At 46.1% G+C, this 17130-nt stretch overlaps 1 protein-coding gene across 2 annotated transcripts in view; it reads left to right on the top strand.

Annotated features, from left to right (window-relative positions):
* SPOCK1 (SPARC (osteonectin), cwcv and kazal like domains proteoglycan 1) overlaps nucleotides 1-17130 on the top strand; it is a 584015-nt gene that overhangs the window by 86495 nt on the left and 480390 nt on the right. The window lies entirely within an intron of this gene.

Raw genomic sequence — 17130 nt, 5'->3', positions numbered from 1 at the left:
CATCTTGATAAGTTCTTAAAATTAATTATCATCGGGAACAAGCGAAATGATACCTCGAAATGATCTTTTTAAACACTAACAGGCACGATGGTGGAGTTCCCAGATAAGAGGAAATATATCAGCTGGAAGATGTTGTAATAAACCAGCCCAGCATCTTGATTAAGTGCCTGTGAACACTGAATATCAGGGGCATGATAATCAGGGTATAAAATGGGAAGACTTGAAAAGGTAGCTATGTACTGATGTGATGATTTGAGGTGTGGTGGTGCCAAGGGAGGCAATGAAGGCCCCAAGGGATAGCAAGCAGCTCACAAGGGTCCATTGTAAGACCATCCTGATCTGATTCAGCTTGGCATCCCTTCCCCTAATCCCCTGGCCTGAAATGCTGAACTGGGCTAAACTGTGTTTTCATTCACCCATTAGTTCCCCAGGGGCCAGGCAACTCTTAGTGAGTCTGCTGCTGCTGCTACTGCTGCTGCTAAGTCGCTTCAGTCGTGTCCGACTCTGTGTGACCCCATAGATGGCAGCCCACTAGGCTGCCCCGTCCCTGGGATTCTCCAGGCAAGAACACTGGAGTGGGTTGCCATTTCCTTCTCCATTGCATGAAAGTGAAAAGTGAAAGTGAAGTCGCTCAGTCGTCTCCAACTCTTAGCGACCCCTTGGACTATAGCCTACCAGGCTCCTCCGTCCATGGGATTTTCCAGGCAAGAGTGCTGGAGTGGGGTGCCATTGCTTAGTGAGTCTAGAACTTAGCAGATGTTGAACCACTGAGTGAATGGGGTTCAGTTCAGTTCAGTTGCTCAGTCATGTCCAGCTCTTTGCAATCCCATAAACTGCAGCACTCCAGGCTTCCCCGTCCATCATCAACTCCTGGAGCTTGCTCAAACTCATGTCCATGAGTCGGTGATGCCATCCAACCATCTCATCCCCTGTCATCCCCTTCTTCTCCTTCCTTCAGTCTTTCACAGCATCACGGTCTTTTCCAGTGAGTCAGCTCTTCACATCAGGTGGCCAAAGTATTGGAGCTTCAGCTTCAGCATCAGTCCTTCCAATGAATATTCAGGACTGATTTTCTTTAGGATTGACTGGTTTGATCTCCTTGCAGTCCAAGGGACTCTCAACAACTTCAACAGTCTTCTCCAACACCACAGTTCAAAAGCATCAATTCTTCAGTGCTCAACTTTCTTTATAGGCCAACTCTCATATCCATACATGTATGTATGGATGTATGGGTATGAATAGGGTACTTGCATGTACAAACTTCTAGACTGACAGAGAGACAGAGGAATATGAAAAAGCAGAACAGAACTAATGTTACCAACCCAATGATGCTAATACGACCGCTGGTCTTCCTTGGGCTGCTGCTCTATGCCTCTTATCCATGTAGTTATTGATTGTGTGCTGAGTGTTTTGTGTGCATCAGCCCAGCCCTCACAATGACCCTATGTGGTGGGTACTATTATGCCATTTTACAGAAAGGAAAACAGAGCCTCACACAGTGAGGATGTGGCAGATTTGGGATCTGAGGCAAGCTGTACTCCGAGTCACTTGGACAGACCACCTCACCTGATGTCCTCTGGCCTTCAGTTCAATCCCATGAAGGTTTGGGAGCCTCATGCCAGTGTATTTAATGCAGCCTGCCTCTTGCCCTGTACACTGTTTGTGGATCTAGATTTGCCTGAGCTCATGCTTTTGTTCAGCCCTTCTCCTCAGGTGTCCTATGAAGGGGATGACGAATAGGACTTGAACTCACCCTCATCCTCTTGGTGTTTCAACAGTATTGCCTCCTTCCAGACTTTGAATGAAGAAAGGGAACTCCTCTTGAAGGAAGGGGAGGTGGTTGGACCATGTCTGGCGTTTCCTGGATGGGGTTGGGGAGACTTATCATGACACTTTGGGGGTCTGAAGGTAGCGTGGGTCCCCTCAGACTTGGAAGTTCCTGCTCAGGAGTCTAGTTGACTGTGTTATGAGGTACATCTTTGAGAGAGGGTTTGAGGAGGAGATGGGACTGACCTTGCTTGAACATAAGCTGTGTGTCAGGCACAGTGGTGGACCCACTATGTACCCATCCATCTACTCACCACCCGGGGAGGAGGGTGGATTTATCCTCCCATTTTACAGTTGAGGACGCTGAGGCTCAGAAAGTCTAGGAAGCATGGCCAAGGCCACACAGCTAGTGGAGTAGGGATGGAATGTCCCCCCATCTGTTTCATGCCAGGATTCATGGTTTTTTTTTGTTTTTTTTTTTTCTTTGACATATTGTTCTGCTTTCCAGGGGAATCAGTCCTTGGTGGGTTTACCTGGTATCCTCTACCACGATGCAAAATCAGAGAATGTATGAGCCGCAAATGACCTTAAAAGTCACGCAGTCTGAAAAATAAAGTAAATAGGATCCAGAGAGTGTCTTCCTTACATGTTGGCCATAGCTGGGAGCTCAAAGCCTTTCCCCTCTTCCTTTTCTTATTTTTTTCCAAAGGTAGGTTGGAGTCAAATATAAATTCTTCATTGTTGAGGAGGAGGGCAAGGATTGATGCATTTCAAGGTCAAGAACACTTAGGAGTTACTAGTTTCCAGAGGTGGGGCTTATATGGTGATGCTGGTCCCAGCAAAGGGGCGTGCTTTCTCTTCTTGGACATCAGTGGACTTGGGACATGGTTGACATATCCTCAGTGGGCCTGAACAGGATTTAGGTATCCCTGGGTCACTGTCTGCTGGGACCAGTGCGTCATTCCCTAATGTGATCACCATTTCCCTTGTCAGCTGCAACACCTAGTAAATGCCTGCGAGAACCCTGGGGGGCCTGGGTCCCAGGCAGGTGTAATTTTTACTGTAACATCCTGCCCTCTGGGTTAAGCCTGTCACTGCTGCCCTTTCTCTGGCTCCTGTCTCTTCCTAAGTTTTTCCTCAATTGTGAAATGTAGCTTAAAGCACAAAAGCACAGTGTTGTCACCTTGCCCTAGAGAAAAAAAGATCAATGGCTCTGAAAGGCCCATTCTCCTTGGACAAGAGCTGGCTTAAAGTGACAGCCCTGGAGTTGAAGTCCAGATCTTATATGTCTTTTCCCAGACTGTGAAAGTATGCCCTGCACCAGTACATATTTCACTGATATAATTAAGCTGTTAGTGCTTCTTGAGTGTATTTCAACCCCATTTCAGCAGCATCTCAAGATGCTGTTAACGTTTCACAGTGGTTAAGGGCGAGACCTCAGTTCAGGACCCAGCTCTGCCACTTACTAGCTTTTTGGCCTCAGGAAAATTACTTTTCCCCATGAGCTTCTGTTTCCTCCATGTAAAATTGATATAACAGCAGAAGCTAATGGTAGGTAACATTCATACTTAGGCTATCGAAGCACCTACTTGAATAATTCATTTAATCCTTATAACAACCCAACATGGCAAGTACTGTAATTATTTCCATTTTACAGAGATGAATACTAAGGCACAGTTCAATCACTGGCCCAAAGTCACTCAGCCAGAAAGTATCAATAAAAGACCTGGGATATGAAACCACAGCCTGTGTTCTTAGCACCTAACTAAACCTCCCTTGGAGACATCAGTGGAAAATGTGAGCTCTGCCCTAATCACAGTGCCTGCTGAGTGTTCCGCGCCCTTCCTGAGTCTGCCTCTGATTCTGAAGAGTTGTCCTCTTGGAAGCCTTCTAAGTAGAAGGGCAGAGGCTTTGAATCCAAATGGGCTTTCTGCTGATGGCGACAGTCCCTTGGCACCTGATGCTCAAGATGGATTGCATGCTCAGCCAGGAAGCACTGACACAGTAGAGCTGTCTGGAAATTGGTGATCTGTCATGGCTCCCAGTCGTATCAGCTGCCTTCAGGAGGGTGGGCAGGCATCCACTCCTGCTGGCCTGGCTGCTCCTGGTGGAATCTGACATGCTTCTCAATCCCAGGTTTAATACCTTCCTGCAGATGTCTTTAGCACCGATGGCAGCTGGCACAGGCATGGAGCACCAGGGCCGATGCCACTTCTGTGTCTCTAAGAGTGACTGCCCTGGGAAGAGGCTGTGTTTATGAGGACGCCTGGCCTGGGGCTGCGGGTTCCTATCCGTGGAGAGTTGCTGGGCGCCTGCAGTGGGTAAACTGCATCTCCTCATTTTGCCTCCTGGAACTGTGGACGTCTTCTCAGTAGGAGTGGGGCAGGAGCCTGGAGGGCAACAGCTTACCGGGGTTACTGAATTTCAGGGGTGATGGGGTCAGGATCCTGCCTGGCCACAGGAGCATCTGTTTTCTCTCTCCTCTCAGTGGGGCCAGATTGGGAAACACAGAGCTGGGGCCCGGCTCTTGCAGGAAGCCTGTGGGTGACTTGGCTTACCTGATCTGTGCTCCCGGAGGCGTGGTGAGGCTGCATGGTTGATCCACAGCACAGCTGTGTGTTCCTTGCTTTTCTAACTATGAATAAAGATGTGTCCTCTCAAATTAGGAATTTTACTGTGTTTGGCTAAACTGGGAAAGGAATTAGCCAGACTTATGTCTTTCCTTGGCCTCTGCAGTGTGGGCCTTGTCAACCGGCTTGTTCCTTGTGGTTCTTTTCCCTGGGTTGTTGGGGGGAAATCTGGCCCCCCCTCCCAGGTGGCGGGGGGCAACAGGAGGAGCTCCCTTTGTACCAGTGGGGATCAGGGCAGCTCCTTGGCTTGTTCCTGGTGAGAAGGATGGGATGGGGGGCAGTAGGGAGGTGGCACTTGTCCCTGCTTTGCCCTTGGGAAGACCCCCCTTTATGCCTGGAGGGCAGGCCATGTGAGAAACAGTTGCCATCTGTCTGTCTGCCTTCTGCCTCCTTCCCTTGGCCCTTCTACAAAGCACACCTCAGGCTTCTCTCCCCTTTCAGAGACGTGATGACTTGTAGTTCAGCTGATTTATGGGACTAAAATAAGCTCATTATGTGCATTGTCAGTAATTATATGAATTGATGAGGGGATTTCCCTCTTCCTTCCCATGGATGCTTGTAGAGTCATCGCAGGTTGATTTTGCATTCTTGACCTGACAGCGATGGATTTAGACATTAGCTTCTTTCAGTTCAGGATAACTTCTGAGCTCTGCATCCAACGCTTTGTAAAAAACTTGTCTTAGATGAGGTTTCTGATGATGTGTTCTAGCATCGCATGTGACAGAGGCTCCTTGCATCTTTGGTAAGATTGTGATGTCTTTGTTTTCCTAATTATCAAATATTTATTAAGAGCATTACCTCAAAGGACTTAGCCTTCTGGTTCCTTTTGTCAGTGCTTGCTGTGTGTACAGCCAGGTTCAAAGTGACTGATGGAGGTATTCTTGACGATAAAACTGTGAGCACCTGGAAATGTAACTGTGTGGAGAGTGCTCATGTGGTGTAACTCTTCAGCTGTTATTTGGCCAGTTTTTCAGTGACTGTTTAAACTGCTTCTGTCAGTGCACCAGAGGTGACAAACCGATGGGTTACGCCCACCTCTCAGATGTGTTCTTTTGGACAGTATATTAAAAAAATTTTTTTAAATCAGATATTAACATTAAAAAATTAGAAGATGCCATCCAAAACCCTATGTATCTGGATTTCCTGTTTCTCTTGGAAAATCCTCGGACATGGCCTCAGGGGCCTGTGGTCCATTAAGGAGATAGTTGGCTAGTGTGACTGGCCACCCCTTCCAATGGGGCATGCGCACCTTCTCTGTCAACTCACTTCTGTTTCCACCTGATGTGCTTTGCTTAATTCATCAGTTTGGCCCCACCTGGCATTTGAGTTTGTGACCCTACAGCCACAGTGAGTGGAGGTATTTATGCCCAGTGATTGACTGCCTGTCTGTTCTTGTTACTCCTGTCCTGGCTTGAGCTGATGTCTTGTCTCTGGGCTACTGCAGACACCTTCCCACAGTCCTTCCTGCCTCCTTTTCCTTTGCATCCTCGCTGCTCCCTTGGCACTGCTCAGCTCCGGAGTCAGACTGGTCCTTTTAAAACACAGCAGACCATTTTACTCCTTCACTCACAGTGTTGCAATCTCTCCACATTTGTCTCCGAAGAAAAGCCACAGAGCTCACCATCCTACAGGCCCATCATGATCTGGCCTCCTGGCCTCTCTGAGCTGGTCTCCTCCTCTCTCCCTCACTTATTCTGTTCCAGCTGTACTGACCTCCTTGTCCCCTGAATGTGCCAGATCTCAGGGCCTTTGCTCAATCTCTGTGGAAGCTCTTTTCCAAGATACCTCTTGGCTACTTCCATCACTTCCTGTATATCTTGGCTCAGATCTCACCTTATTAGCAAGACCTCCCTTTACCATGTCATTTATTATTGCATCTCACCCTTGCTCACCTTCTGTATTTGCTCACGACTTACCTGGCTCCATATTTTTCTATAGTACTTATTCCATTTAAACACAATATATGTTTTCTCTAACACGTTTATTATTTGCCTCCTCTCTCTGCTGAAATGTGTATGCTGCAATGACAAGGGTCTTTGTTGTGTTCACTATTTTATCCCAGGCATCTAGAACAATGCCTGGCACACAGCGAATAGTAACCAGTGTCTGTTGTTGGATGCTGCTGAAATCATGGCGTGTTTGCCTTGAGCTCTGAGGTGCTTAAAACTAAGAATGGTGGAAATGGGGAGTGGTTTTCCCATCTTGGTGAGTTCCACCCGGAGGGGAGCTCACCAGAGGAAGTGGCAGCCTGGGTGCAATGCGGCCTGAGGTGGGAGGGCCAGGATTCCAGGACTTTCCCCTGATCTTGTTTCCTACATGGTCTTCTCACTTGGTCTTGTCACTTTCTCTCTTCCTCTGTTACTGAGGATGAAGGGGGTAGCGTCCTTATTCAACATAGCAAAGAGGAAGTGGGGAAAGAGAGGGGATGGGACACATGCAGGTGGCTCCAGTTCTGAGTTTATACAGCTCTGTCACTGCTTACACATTTCTGGGCTTCAGTATCAGCAGCCATAAAATGAGCCTGTGGTTTCAGACCCTCTCTGAGGATATCTCAGCTCTTTATTGCTGTAGTTCTGACAAGGTCTTGGTCCACACTGAATGTATTTCCCACTTTGGAGGAGAATCTCCAGGTAAAATCATTGGGCCTCTCCCCTGCACTGTACTGTTCCAAGTCGTTTCCTGAACCTGGATCTGTATTATTTAAAATGCAATTTTTCTCGTTTGTCGTATTTCCATTAGCAATTTCTCTTGGAATCGGACACTTTTCTTCTTCTACTTGCTGAAATACAATGTGATTCCCAAGTTCTGCCTTACTCAGTGTGGTTTCGTGTCATCTCTTTTGGGGACATGCTGAGTTCTTACCCCCTCGGGCTCTGTTGGGAGCCTAGCGTTCACACTGTGGTGTCTAGTAGGATTGTGTGGCTTTGCACCTCCATCCCTACTTACTAATAGAAAATTAACTAGTCATATGTGAAATAGTACGGGCCAACCATCACCTCGGCCAAGTAGCATAAAACACACCTCATCTCCACTCCAGATGGTTGTCAATAAAAAGCGGCATTTAAAAACGCTGACTAAATTCCAACCTGCGAAGTGCTTTCTTCCTTAATTTCATTTTGGGGGGCGATGTTTGGGTCTGTTTTGTTATAATGCCTGTAAGCAGATTAATCTCACAAGAACTAGAATATATTTTCCTAAAAGCTTTTCCAAGAGAAACCAAACAGCTTCACCTGAAACAAATGCAAACCCCCTCCGACTCAGGGGAACTGAGATAAATGGGTCTATTTTCTCGTAGACACAACAGCATGGCACTTGTAACCTGTCTTCCTGAGTTTTTCTGTGCTGGCCTCAAGGTGAAATCTTCATGAACAGATGGGACTCCTCAGAGCTCCTGGGGTAGGAGATAGAAATGCTTCTGAGAAAACACTAAAAAATGTGCTTCCTCATAGTGCCCCTTTCTTCCCAGACAAACCTGAAGCTCAAACCTTAAGATCTCAGAGGGTTAGAAGCCATTCTTGTGTGGCCTTGGGCAAGTCATATAACCTCTAAACCTCCGTTTCCCAGACAAGAATGTTAATAGCAGCAGCTGCAGGGTCATTCTGAGGATTAAATAAGGTGATGGAGGTGGAGCCAGTGCATGGCTAGCACAGGATAAATGTTGCTTTTATTAGCTCTCATTTTGCCAACTTTCCCCTGGCCCCTTGGGTTAGCCTGTTTCTTCTCTATTAGAACAATGAGAAGATATAAACTCCTCCAGCACTGCTGCTTTTTCTCCAGCCGTAATGTTCCCACGAGTGGGACTGGTACACACCTCCCCTGGTGACTGGGCCTTCTAGAACCACCGGGGATGGCCTCTGGTTCCCGGCCCCTGGTTCCGTGTTGGGTGTGGTGCAAGGATGCTCTGCAGCCTCGACGGGAGACAGATCCTCTCTTCTCTTTGCCCCACACCCACCCACTGACTCTTCCCAGCAAAGGCAGCACACTAGGGGATGGGTGGGGTGGGGTCTCCAGCACGGGCTCCCTTGGTTGAGTCTGTAAGCAGCTGTGCAAGGATCTCCCTCTGGGAAGAGGGAACACCCCTGATTTATCTGGAGCTGGACTTCCTTCTCTTTGATCCATTCCTTTCCTCCCTCTTTGCCAGCTGTTCTTGGGAGCATCTGAGCTTGTGTGTTTGCCCACATAGCATCCAGCTCCCTGGCTGGGAGTGGAGCCTAAGTCTTCTCAAGGGCCCTCTGAAATTGTGAGTGCTGTGCTGAGGGTTCCTGGCCACCACAGTGCTCACCCTCTGCACTCTCTGTGAAACCCAGTTATGGTAAAAGCTCTTCCTCTTGACTCCTCCAAGTAGGAGTAATGGGTTGTAACTCAAAGGCCCTCCTTCCTAGGAAATGCAGTGCATCTTGCAGATGGGCTGTTTTGGCTGGATGGGATGGACAAGGCAGGACCAAGCATCTCTTGGGCACAGGTGGGGGTCAGCCCTCCATGTAGCTTCCTTGCAGACCTCAATGGTCCCTTTGTCCATTTGAGAATCTTGTCATGCAGAACTGGCTTGAGTGTTTGCTCTGTGGAAGCTCCAGTACTAATGAGGCTCTTTCCCTTAGTCATTTGCCTGTATTGTGGGAACCTGCAGGCTGCCTGGGGTTACCATAGGCTCCTGGGTGCAGTCTCTGCCCCTGGGGACAGGCACTGAAGATTGGCCTACGCTGGGGCTGCATGAGGAATAGTGTCCTCTTCCACCCTGTGAGTGGTAGATAGTCTGAGCTGGCTAGAGGCTGCCAGGTACATGGCCACAGCCATGTGACACACAGTTGCCAACAAAGAGGCGAGAAGATCATGCCCACCTTACAGTCTATGTGTGCAAACCAGACCTTTGCAGATGAGCCAGCTTATCTGTAGTTGGCACCCCACTCCAGTACTGTTGCCTGGAAAATCCCATGGACGGAGGAGCCTGGTAGGCTGCAGTCCATGGGGTTGTGAAGAGTCAGACATGACTGAGCGACTTCACTTTCACTTTCATACATTGGAGAAGGAAATGGCAACCCACTCCAGTGTTCTTGCCTGGAGAATCCCAGGGATGGGGGAGCCTGGTGGGCTGCCGTCTAGGGATCGCACAGAGTCGGACACGACTGAAGCGACTTAGCAGCAGCAGCAGCAGCAGACAATTCTGACAGATTGGAAAGTTATTCTGTTGCTTTCCAGGGAAAATTGACCTCAGAGATAGTGGGGTCAGAAGAAAAATTAGGTGGACTTTCCCAGAGTTAGCAAGTATTGTGATGTCTTTATTCCTTATTAAAAAAAATATATATTTTAATATAAATTTATTTATTTTAATTGGAGGCTAATTACTTTACAATATTGTATTGGTTTTGCCATACATCAACATGAATCCACCACGGGTGTACACATGTTCCCCATCCTGAAGCCCCTTCCCACCTCCTTCCACGTACCATCCCTCTGGGTCATCCCAGTGCACCAGCCCCAAGCATCCTGTATCATGCATCGAACCTGGACTGGCGATTCATTTCATATATTTTTATAATAGCATGTTGATTTGAAAAATGCAGTTTGAAAAAGTTGACTTGTAACCCCTACACAAAGCTTTCCTCTGTTGTTGTCAGGATCTTCCCTCTCCAGTGCAAATGGTCTGTGGTCTTCACCCCAGACCACAGCCGGTTGGGAGCTCTCTATTGGTGGTGGGCTTCTGCACAGAATCGTTTGTCAACGCTGGCAACAGAGGCACAGTTTTTTGTTTTTTTGTTTTTTAATGTTTAAAGAGGCAGTATAGCCCAGCAGTGAAGAACCTGGGCTCTGGATACTTCCTGGTAGGTTTGCTAGAATTAAAAGAGCTCTTGGTTTCCACACACAATACCTAACTCTCAGTAACTCTTAGTTATCATGGTTACATTATGCAATCTTTCCTTGACATCCTCACCCCTGGTTTATTTCAAACACTTTCTGGCATCACTTTCAGCATTCTATGTGGGCTGCTGTGCTCAGAAAAATAGAACTTTTAGGGAAAATCAGCAGTTTACTGAAATATTGACGATACGTGTGTATCTCCCGGCACACATGCATCTTCTCCATACCTCCCGTGTGTACCCTTTGGGTTCACTGGTACACAGATGGCCCTCCCCCACCCATTCATTTGGCTAAAACCTCTGGCCGTCTTGGGTTTCCCCAGCTGTCTGCAGTGTCAGGCAGTAGGGAGAGCCACATGGTTTGTTGCACGGTGCACCCACCAGGTTGGTCTCTCTGTTCTGTCCGCAGTCTCCAGGTTATTGCAGGTTGGTACATTTGGAAGCCATCATTATGTGTTTTTAATGCTGTTCATTCATTTTCAAGAATAAACAGGTGCTGTAGTATTAGATTTTTATTGATCACTTAACCAGTAAGAAATTATGGAAATATTATCCATTAAATCACCGTGAAACCCTGTTAATCTGCCAAATTTCCAAACCAGAGAATCAATTAGATTTGTGGAGTATTTGTTTAGCTTCAGTCTCCTGGTGACTCCTGCTTTATTTACTCTTATAATTTCCCCAAAGATTTGTTTCTGTCTTCCTGATAGAAGGGTGTGTTCTGCATATCCTATGAGAAGCTACTAGAGGGGATAGGGGCTCAGAAATGAATTAAGCAAATATTTCAGATTTGTTACTGTATTTTCATGAGCCATATAAGTTAATGATCCAAGGCCAGAGACATTGCTTTATGCCAGACACAATCATGCTGAATTCTGCTTTTCCTGGGGGAGCTGGGGATTGATGGCAGTTCAGGTTTCCCTGGCCTGTCTCCTGGGGTGATGGGGACCTGCCTTGTGCCACTTTATCTTGAACTGAACACTTGGTCTCCAGGCACCAATTATTTCAAAGGCACGAGTTATTGTCATGGTACCACCTTGTTGCAACCCATCAGCTAATGAGGCTGCCTCACTGAGGTTTGCACATACCCAGAAACTGCAGGCAGGTCTCACTGAAAGCCTCATAGGTAGCAGAACGAGTCCCAGTGTCAGTGAAAGAGGCAGCCCTCTACATCCGTGAGCTGGTGGGGAAAGGGTGTCCTGGGCAGGCTCCCCGGGCTACCGAAGATCGGCCTTCCCACTGTCGTTTCAGTAGGTCATCCTTCTTCTTTTGGGCCTTGAGGATTCTCCTTTCTTTTGGAAATTCTCATTAAATATTGACTGGCTAAATATTTATGGAGCTACTGCTGTGTGCCAGGTGGGCCTCCAGCCCACTCTCTGTGGGCTGGAGGGTGGATGTACCCAAAAGTGCTTCTCAGTCCCAGGCAGGACAAACCCAAGGAGGAACACACTGGGACACATCGTAATCAAACTGACAACATTTACAGACCAAGATAAAATATTAAAAGCAACAAGGGAAAACAACAAATAACATACAAGGGAACTCCAGTAAGGTTATCAGCTGATTTCTCAGCGGAAACTCTACAAACGAGAAGGGAATGGCAGGATGTATTTAAAGAGATAGAAGAACCTACAACTAAGAATTCTCTATACAGCAAGACTCTCATTCAGACTTGATGGGGAAATTAAAAGCTTTCCAGATAAGTAGAAGTTAAGAGAATTCAGCACCACCAAACCAGTTTTACAAGAAATGCACTTCTCTAAGCAGGAAACATGAGAGAAGGAAAAGACCTACACAAAATAAACCCCAAATAATTAAGAAAATGGTGATAGGATCATACCTATCAATGATTACCTTACCGTAAATGTAAGTGGATTAAATGTACAAACCAAAAGATAAAGACTGGCTGGGCAGATGAAAACACATGCATGCATGTACTTCCATTTACCACATCACTCACCCCCCAAACTTTATGTAATTATTTTATATTGTTAGGTTAATCATGTTTCCATTATGGCTTGCAATTATAAGGATCTTTTATTTTTTCATCTGGCTATTGATTGTGAAAACTGATAAACGTCTTCTATTATTGAAAAAAACAAAAACCAAAAATGCTTCCTAGAGGAGGCGATGCCTGAGCTGAGTCTTGAAGAATACTTAAGAGGCAGGTGAAATGACTCATGCTGATTCTCTCAGTTGGACCCCTTACAGTTGTGAGCAGTAAGGCATTAATGTTATTTCCACTTGGAGGAGGAACTGACTGACAGAGAGGGTGAGTGACTTGCTGGAGGTCAACAGTTGGTGCCTGAACTTGGAAGTCTGTCTCCAAAGTCCTATGTAAGCTGGGGGAGATGAGACTTCAAAAGGCTGTGTTTAGCATATGTATGTGGGCTTGGACAAGAGTTTGAGAAGGACTGCATTATGGGTGGTTTGATCTGTGTGTAGAGATGAAACTGTTGTGTTTCTGTACTAGCCCACCTAAGTCTTACATAGCAGTGATAGGAGCACATTAAAGGGTCTGGTCCGTGGGACTTCCCTTGTGGCCCCGTGGTTCCACTGCAGGGGGCATAGGTTTGGTCCCTGGTTGTAGAACTGAGATTCTGGCCAAAAAAAAAAAAAAAAAAAAAAGGTCTGGTCTTTGGCCAGGAAAAGAGGATCCAGAAGTAGTGATGACTTAGTCAGGATGACTAAGGAAAAAAAAAAAAAGAATGACTAAGGGAAAGAAACAAAGGATTAAAGAACTATTTTGTGTTTTGATGAATTAATGTGTTCAATCTATAAATATTTATTGAATACTTAGTAGGCATAAAGCACTGTCCTGAATTTAGTGAGAGATATACAATATGTGACATTCTACTTGTCTCAATAAGTTTTTCATCTCTGAGCTAAGATTAATTCATTCTTTCAATGAATCAATCACTCATTCATTCATAGATTCACTTTTTTAGCTTTACTAATGCACTAGACATGTGACCCTAGACATTAGGATTGTAAAGATGAGGGGAAGCTCTGAAACTAAGAGTCATGAGGGACTTCCCTGGCAGTCTAGTGGTTAAGACTCTGAGGTTCCACTGCAGGAGGCATGGGTTTGACAAGTCATGGAACTGGGATCCTGCAGGCCATGCAGTGCAGCCAAAGAAAAAGAAAAGAGGGAGGGAGAGAGTCATGAAAATACATTGTAAGAATGTTCAAGAAGAAAGTATTTAAGTGAGCATAGGGAAGTGTTGAAAGGCTTCACAGAGAAGATAATATAAATGAGATGGGTCTTAAAAGATGAGTCAGACTTTGATAAGGGGCTTCCCTGGTGGTTCAGCGCTAAAGAATCTGCCTGCAATGCAGGAGATATGGGTTCAATCCCTGGGTCGGGAAGATCCCCTGGAGAAGGACATGGCAACCCACCCCAGTATTCTTGCCTGGAAAATCCCTTGGGCAGGGGAGCCTGGTGGGCTACAGCCCATGGGATTGTGGTAGAGTTGGACATGACTCAGCCAGTAAGCAAGAGTCCACGTGCTCATCATCGTAACTTCACGGTGGACAGACAGGCAAGATCCACCATCTGACTCCATGTTGGCAGGGAAAATAAGGAGACGTTTGTGATGAGTGAGCGGACAGTGAATAAACCTCACAGCCTTCAGGGCTGTCATAGAGGAGAGCAGCTTGAGCTGGCAAAGATGGCTTGATCCCCATCCTTGGGAACTTAGGATCTAGTTTGAAAGACAGAGCTGAGAAAGCTTCTGTGGCTCACTTCACTGGGCCACCTTGGGCAACTTGCTCACCACCTCTGGACCTGTTTCCTTCTTGTGTCAAAGGAAAGTGATACTGTAAGTTTAAGTGGATACTGATGGATGTGAAAAGCTCAAGTTTAAAAGTATAAGGCTCTTTGCAGAGCACATTCTTAATGTAATACTTTCTTATTCTGTGCAGTGGGAGGGAATAATTCACCACTGAGATGCCCTCTAGTATGGCAATACATTGGTTCAGCCACATTTTCAAGTCAGATGACCCAGTTCATACTCCTGGGATTATAAATCTGTTACTTTGGACATCTGCATTGCCCACTGTGTTTCTTTCCTCTTTTTTTTTTCAGTTAAAAGTATTCATCAAAGTAACACATGTGCATAATTTTAAAATAGTACAATAAGTCTTATAAAGAAAAAGATCAGTTTCCCCTTTCTTCTCTATCTCCTATACTCATCCAAGAGGCAATTACTTTCTACTCTCTTAATGGTTTCTTTTGATGTTTACCTGCATATTGACAAAAATTAAGTTTTTACCACTATTTTCAAATATATCAATTTCACATTATTTCTAGACTTCTGTGATAGCAGTTTAGGCTCCATCCCTCTTCTTTTGTCCATGCTACCTTCTGTCTCCCAATCTTCCCTACAATTATTCCATAATTTTTGGTTAAATCAGTAATGACTGTGACATAATTTTGATTAAGTGAATAATTAGTGTTTTCACTGTCTGAATTCATAGTGATATGTAAACCTGGTTGCTGGTATTCCAGGTGCAGGAGTGAGTTCACTCTGAAGTCTTTTATTTAAGCCATTTTATTTAGTTAGTTTTTTGCCACATTTAGTTCCTTGCTACGCTTGGCTTACCAGAATTTTGAACCTTTTATGTTTGATTTCCATTGAGAATAAACCTCCATCTCTGGTGTGGGTGGAACAGGGAGCCTGGTGGTGGGTAGGGAACCCACCTGGTTCTTTGGGGATGGAGTTGGTGGCGGGGCGGGGGGGGGGCACCAGGCTTCTAATTGAATTGCTCTGTCTCTAGACTTGGATTCCAGGTGTGTGCGCTCCTTTTCTGAGTATCAAGTGAGGAGACTAGTTCTGCTTTGCAGGATCATTGTGAGAATTAAACGAGATGATGCATGAAAGGCGCCTGAAGTCTGCAGAGTGGCTGCTCAAAGAATGTTTTGTTTCCTTCCCCCATCACAGCTGAGCTGTGGTGTGTGCTCATCAGCGGCTGCAGGAGCAGTGGGTGTGGATCTCCCAACTCACCTCCAGTCCTGTGTCTCCCAGACCTGTGGGTACCAGGTCCTGATTTCTGCCACATTTCCAAATACCTGAATTTATTTAAAAATATTTTTTTCTTTAAGTCAATTCTTTTTTCCCTCCAGCTTGGTGTTGGTGAAATCACAGGTTTAATATACATAACAAATTCCTTAAAATCCTCAGTGGTGTAGGTGCCACACATAGAAAAACATGGTGCGGATTTTATTCATTTATGGTAGCTTGGTGCCTATTCAAAGTATTCTCTCTGTTACTTCTCATGAATAAAGAGTGAGGTCATGTTGGAGGTTGGTGAGGGAAGTCTTGTATTGAGGGAGTTTAAGGAATAGAACTGGCTGAATTGCAGTGGGGAACTCCAAATCCATTTTGGTATTTGCATCCTCAAGTTTAAAATCTCCATCTCTTTCTGGATGTTCAGTGCTGTGCTTAGTCTCTCAGTTGTGTCTGACTCTTTGTGACACCATGGACTGTAGCCCCCCAGGCTCCTCTGTCTATGGGGATTCTCCATGCAAGAATTCTGGAATGGGTTGCTATGACCTTCTCCAGGGGATCTTCCCAACCCAAGGATCAAACCCAGGTCTGCCTCATTGCAGGCAGATTCTTTACCGTCTGAGCCACCAGGGAAGCCTCTTTCTGGATAGTAGAACCCCAGAGTCTTATCTGAGGTAGTCCTTGACAAAGTTACAAAATACTGAGGAATATTATAGGCTGCCAAAAAATGTAACTTGTGTTGGGGAGACTTTCAGAGCTCTGAATGGGCACCCCTAACATGAAATCATAGCCTTCCAATGATGTTGAGGGATGTGGGATCCTTTTGGAAGGAAGCTAAGTGAATGACCTCTGGTTGACATTCCTTTCCAGACTTTTCTCAGGGTACAAGTGCACTCCCTGGGATAGAATCCTACCATGCTAGCAGCCTGCCTTTAGGCTGGCCCCCTTGGCTTATTTCCTTACCTCCCAAGAATTTAGCTCCATGGCTTTGCAGGGGTTGAACTTGTATCTCTGTCAAACTGCACTGCAGGCATGTTACTTCTGCTCCATCACCCCTCTCACCTCGCCATAGCCCTGCCTTCTCCTCCTCTCCACTGCACACACAGAGTAGCTGCTGCCTGCAGCTTGGCCAAAGATGGGTGATTATTGTCATTATTAAAGGTCAGCATTGGGAAGGAGTCCCCAGGCACTGGGTGCCAGATGTGGAGTTGGTGAGATGCAGGGAGGTGGCAGGCCTGGCTGGAGTGCCCTCCTGTTCACCATGCTGCTTCCTGACAAAGGGCTGCTCATCCCAGACTGATGAAAATGCATCCTGTTTGTCAGGACTGCACATTCATTCTTTTCTGAAGAGAAATGTGGTTTTAATTTTGGAGATCAGACAGGATGACTTGTGTTCATATGGCTGATAAATCATTTCAAAGAAAATTAGTTTGGCATGCTTGACATTTGTATGGATGGCTGATGAATTAAAGGCATGGATCCAGATCACGTCAGAAATATTTTACCATTACAAAAAATTGTGGTCTGCGGAAAACAGATTCCGATAAAGCTATAAAGCTGTCTGACCATCCTTCTGAGTTGTAGAAATGCAGCATTCAGGGACGGTGTCATCAGCATAAATATGCCACATGGTGGGCAGTTTGTAATAGAGAGATGGCCCGTAATGGAAATGAGGAGGCCTGGGTTCTGGCCCCAGCTTTGCCCACTCCCCACTGTTCACCACTGGGCAGAAGGCATTGTGTTTGGCTGGACCTCAGCTTAGCTGGGGGTTACTCCCCTTGAATATCTGATGAACACTGTGCCCTCTCCCTGAGAAACAGATGCACATTCAAAAAGTGATTTCCCACAATTCCAGGGCTTGGTGGACCT

The sequence above is a fragment of the Bos indicus genome, chromosome 7 (assembly GCF_029378745.1).
Source record: "Bos indicus isolate NIAB-ARS_2022 breed Sahiwal x Tharparkar chromosome 7, NIAB-ARS_B.indTharparkar_mat_pri_1.0, whole genome shotgun sequence".
Classification (NCBI taxonomy): Eukaryota; Metazoa; Chordata; class Mammalia; order Artiodactyla; family Bovidae; genus Bos; species Bos indicus.
Note: the sequence above shows the minus strand (reverse complement) of the source record. Positions and strands in the feature narration are given on the sequence as shown.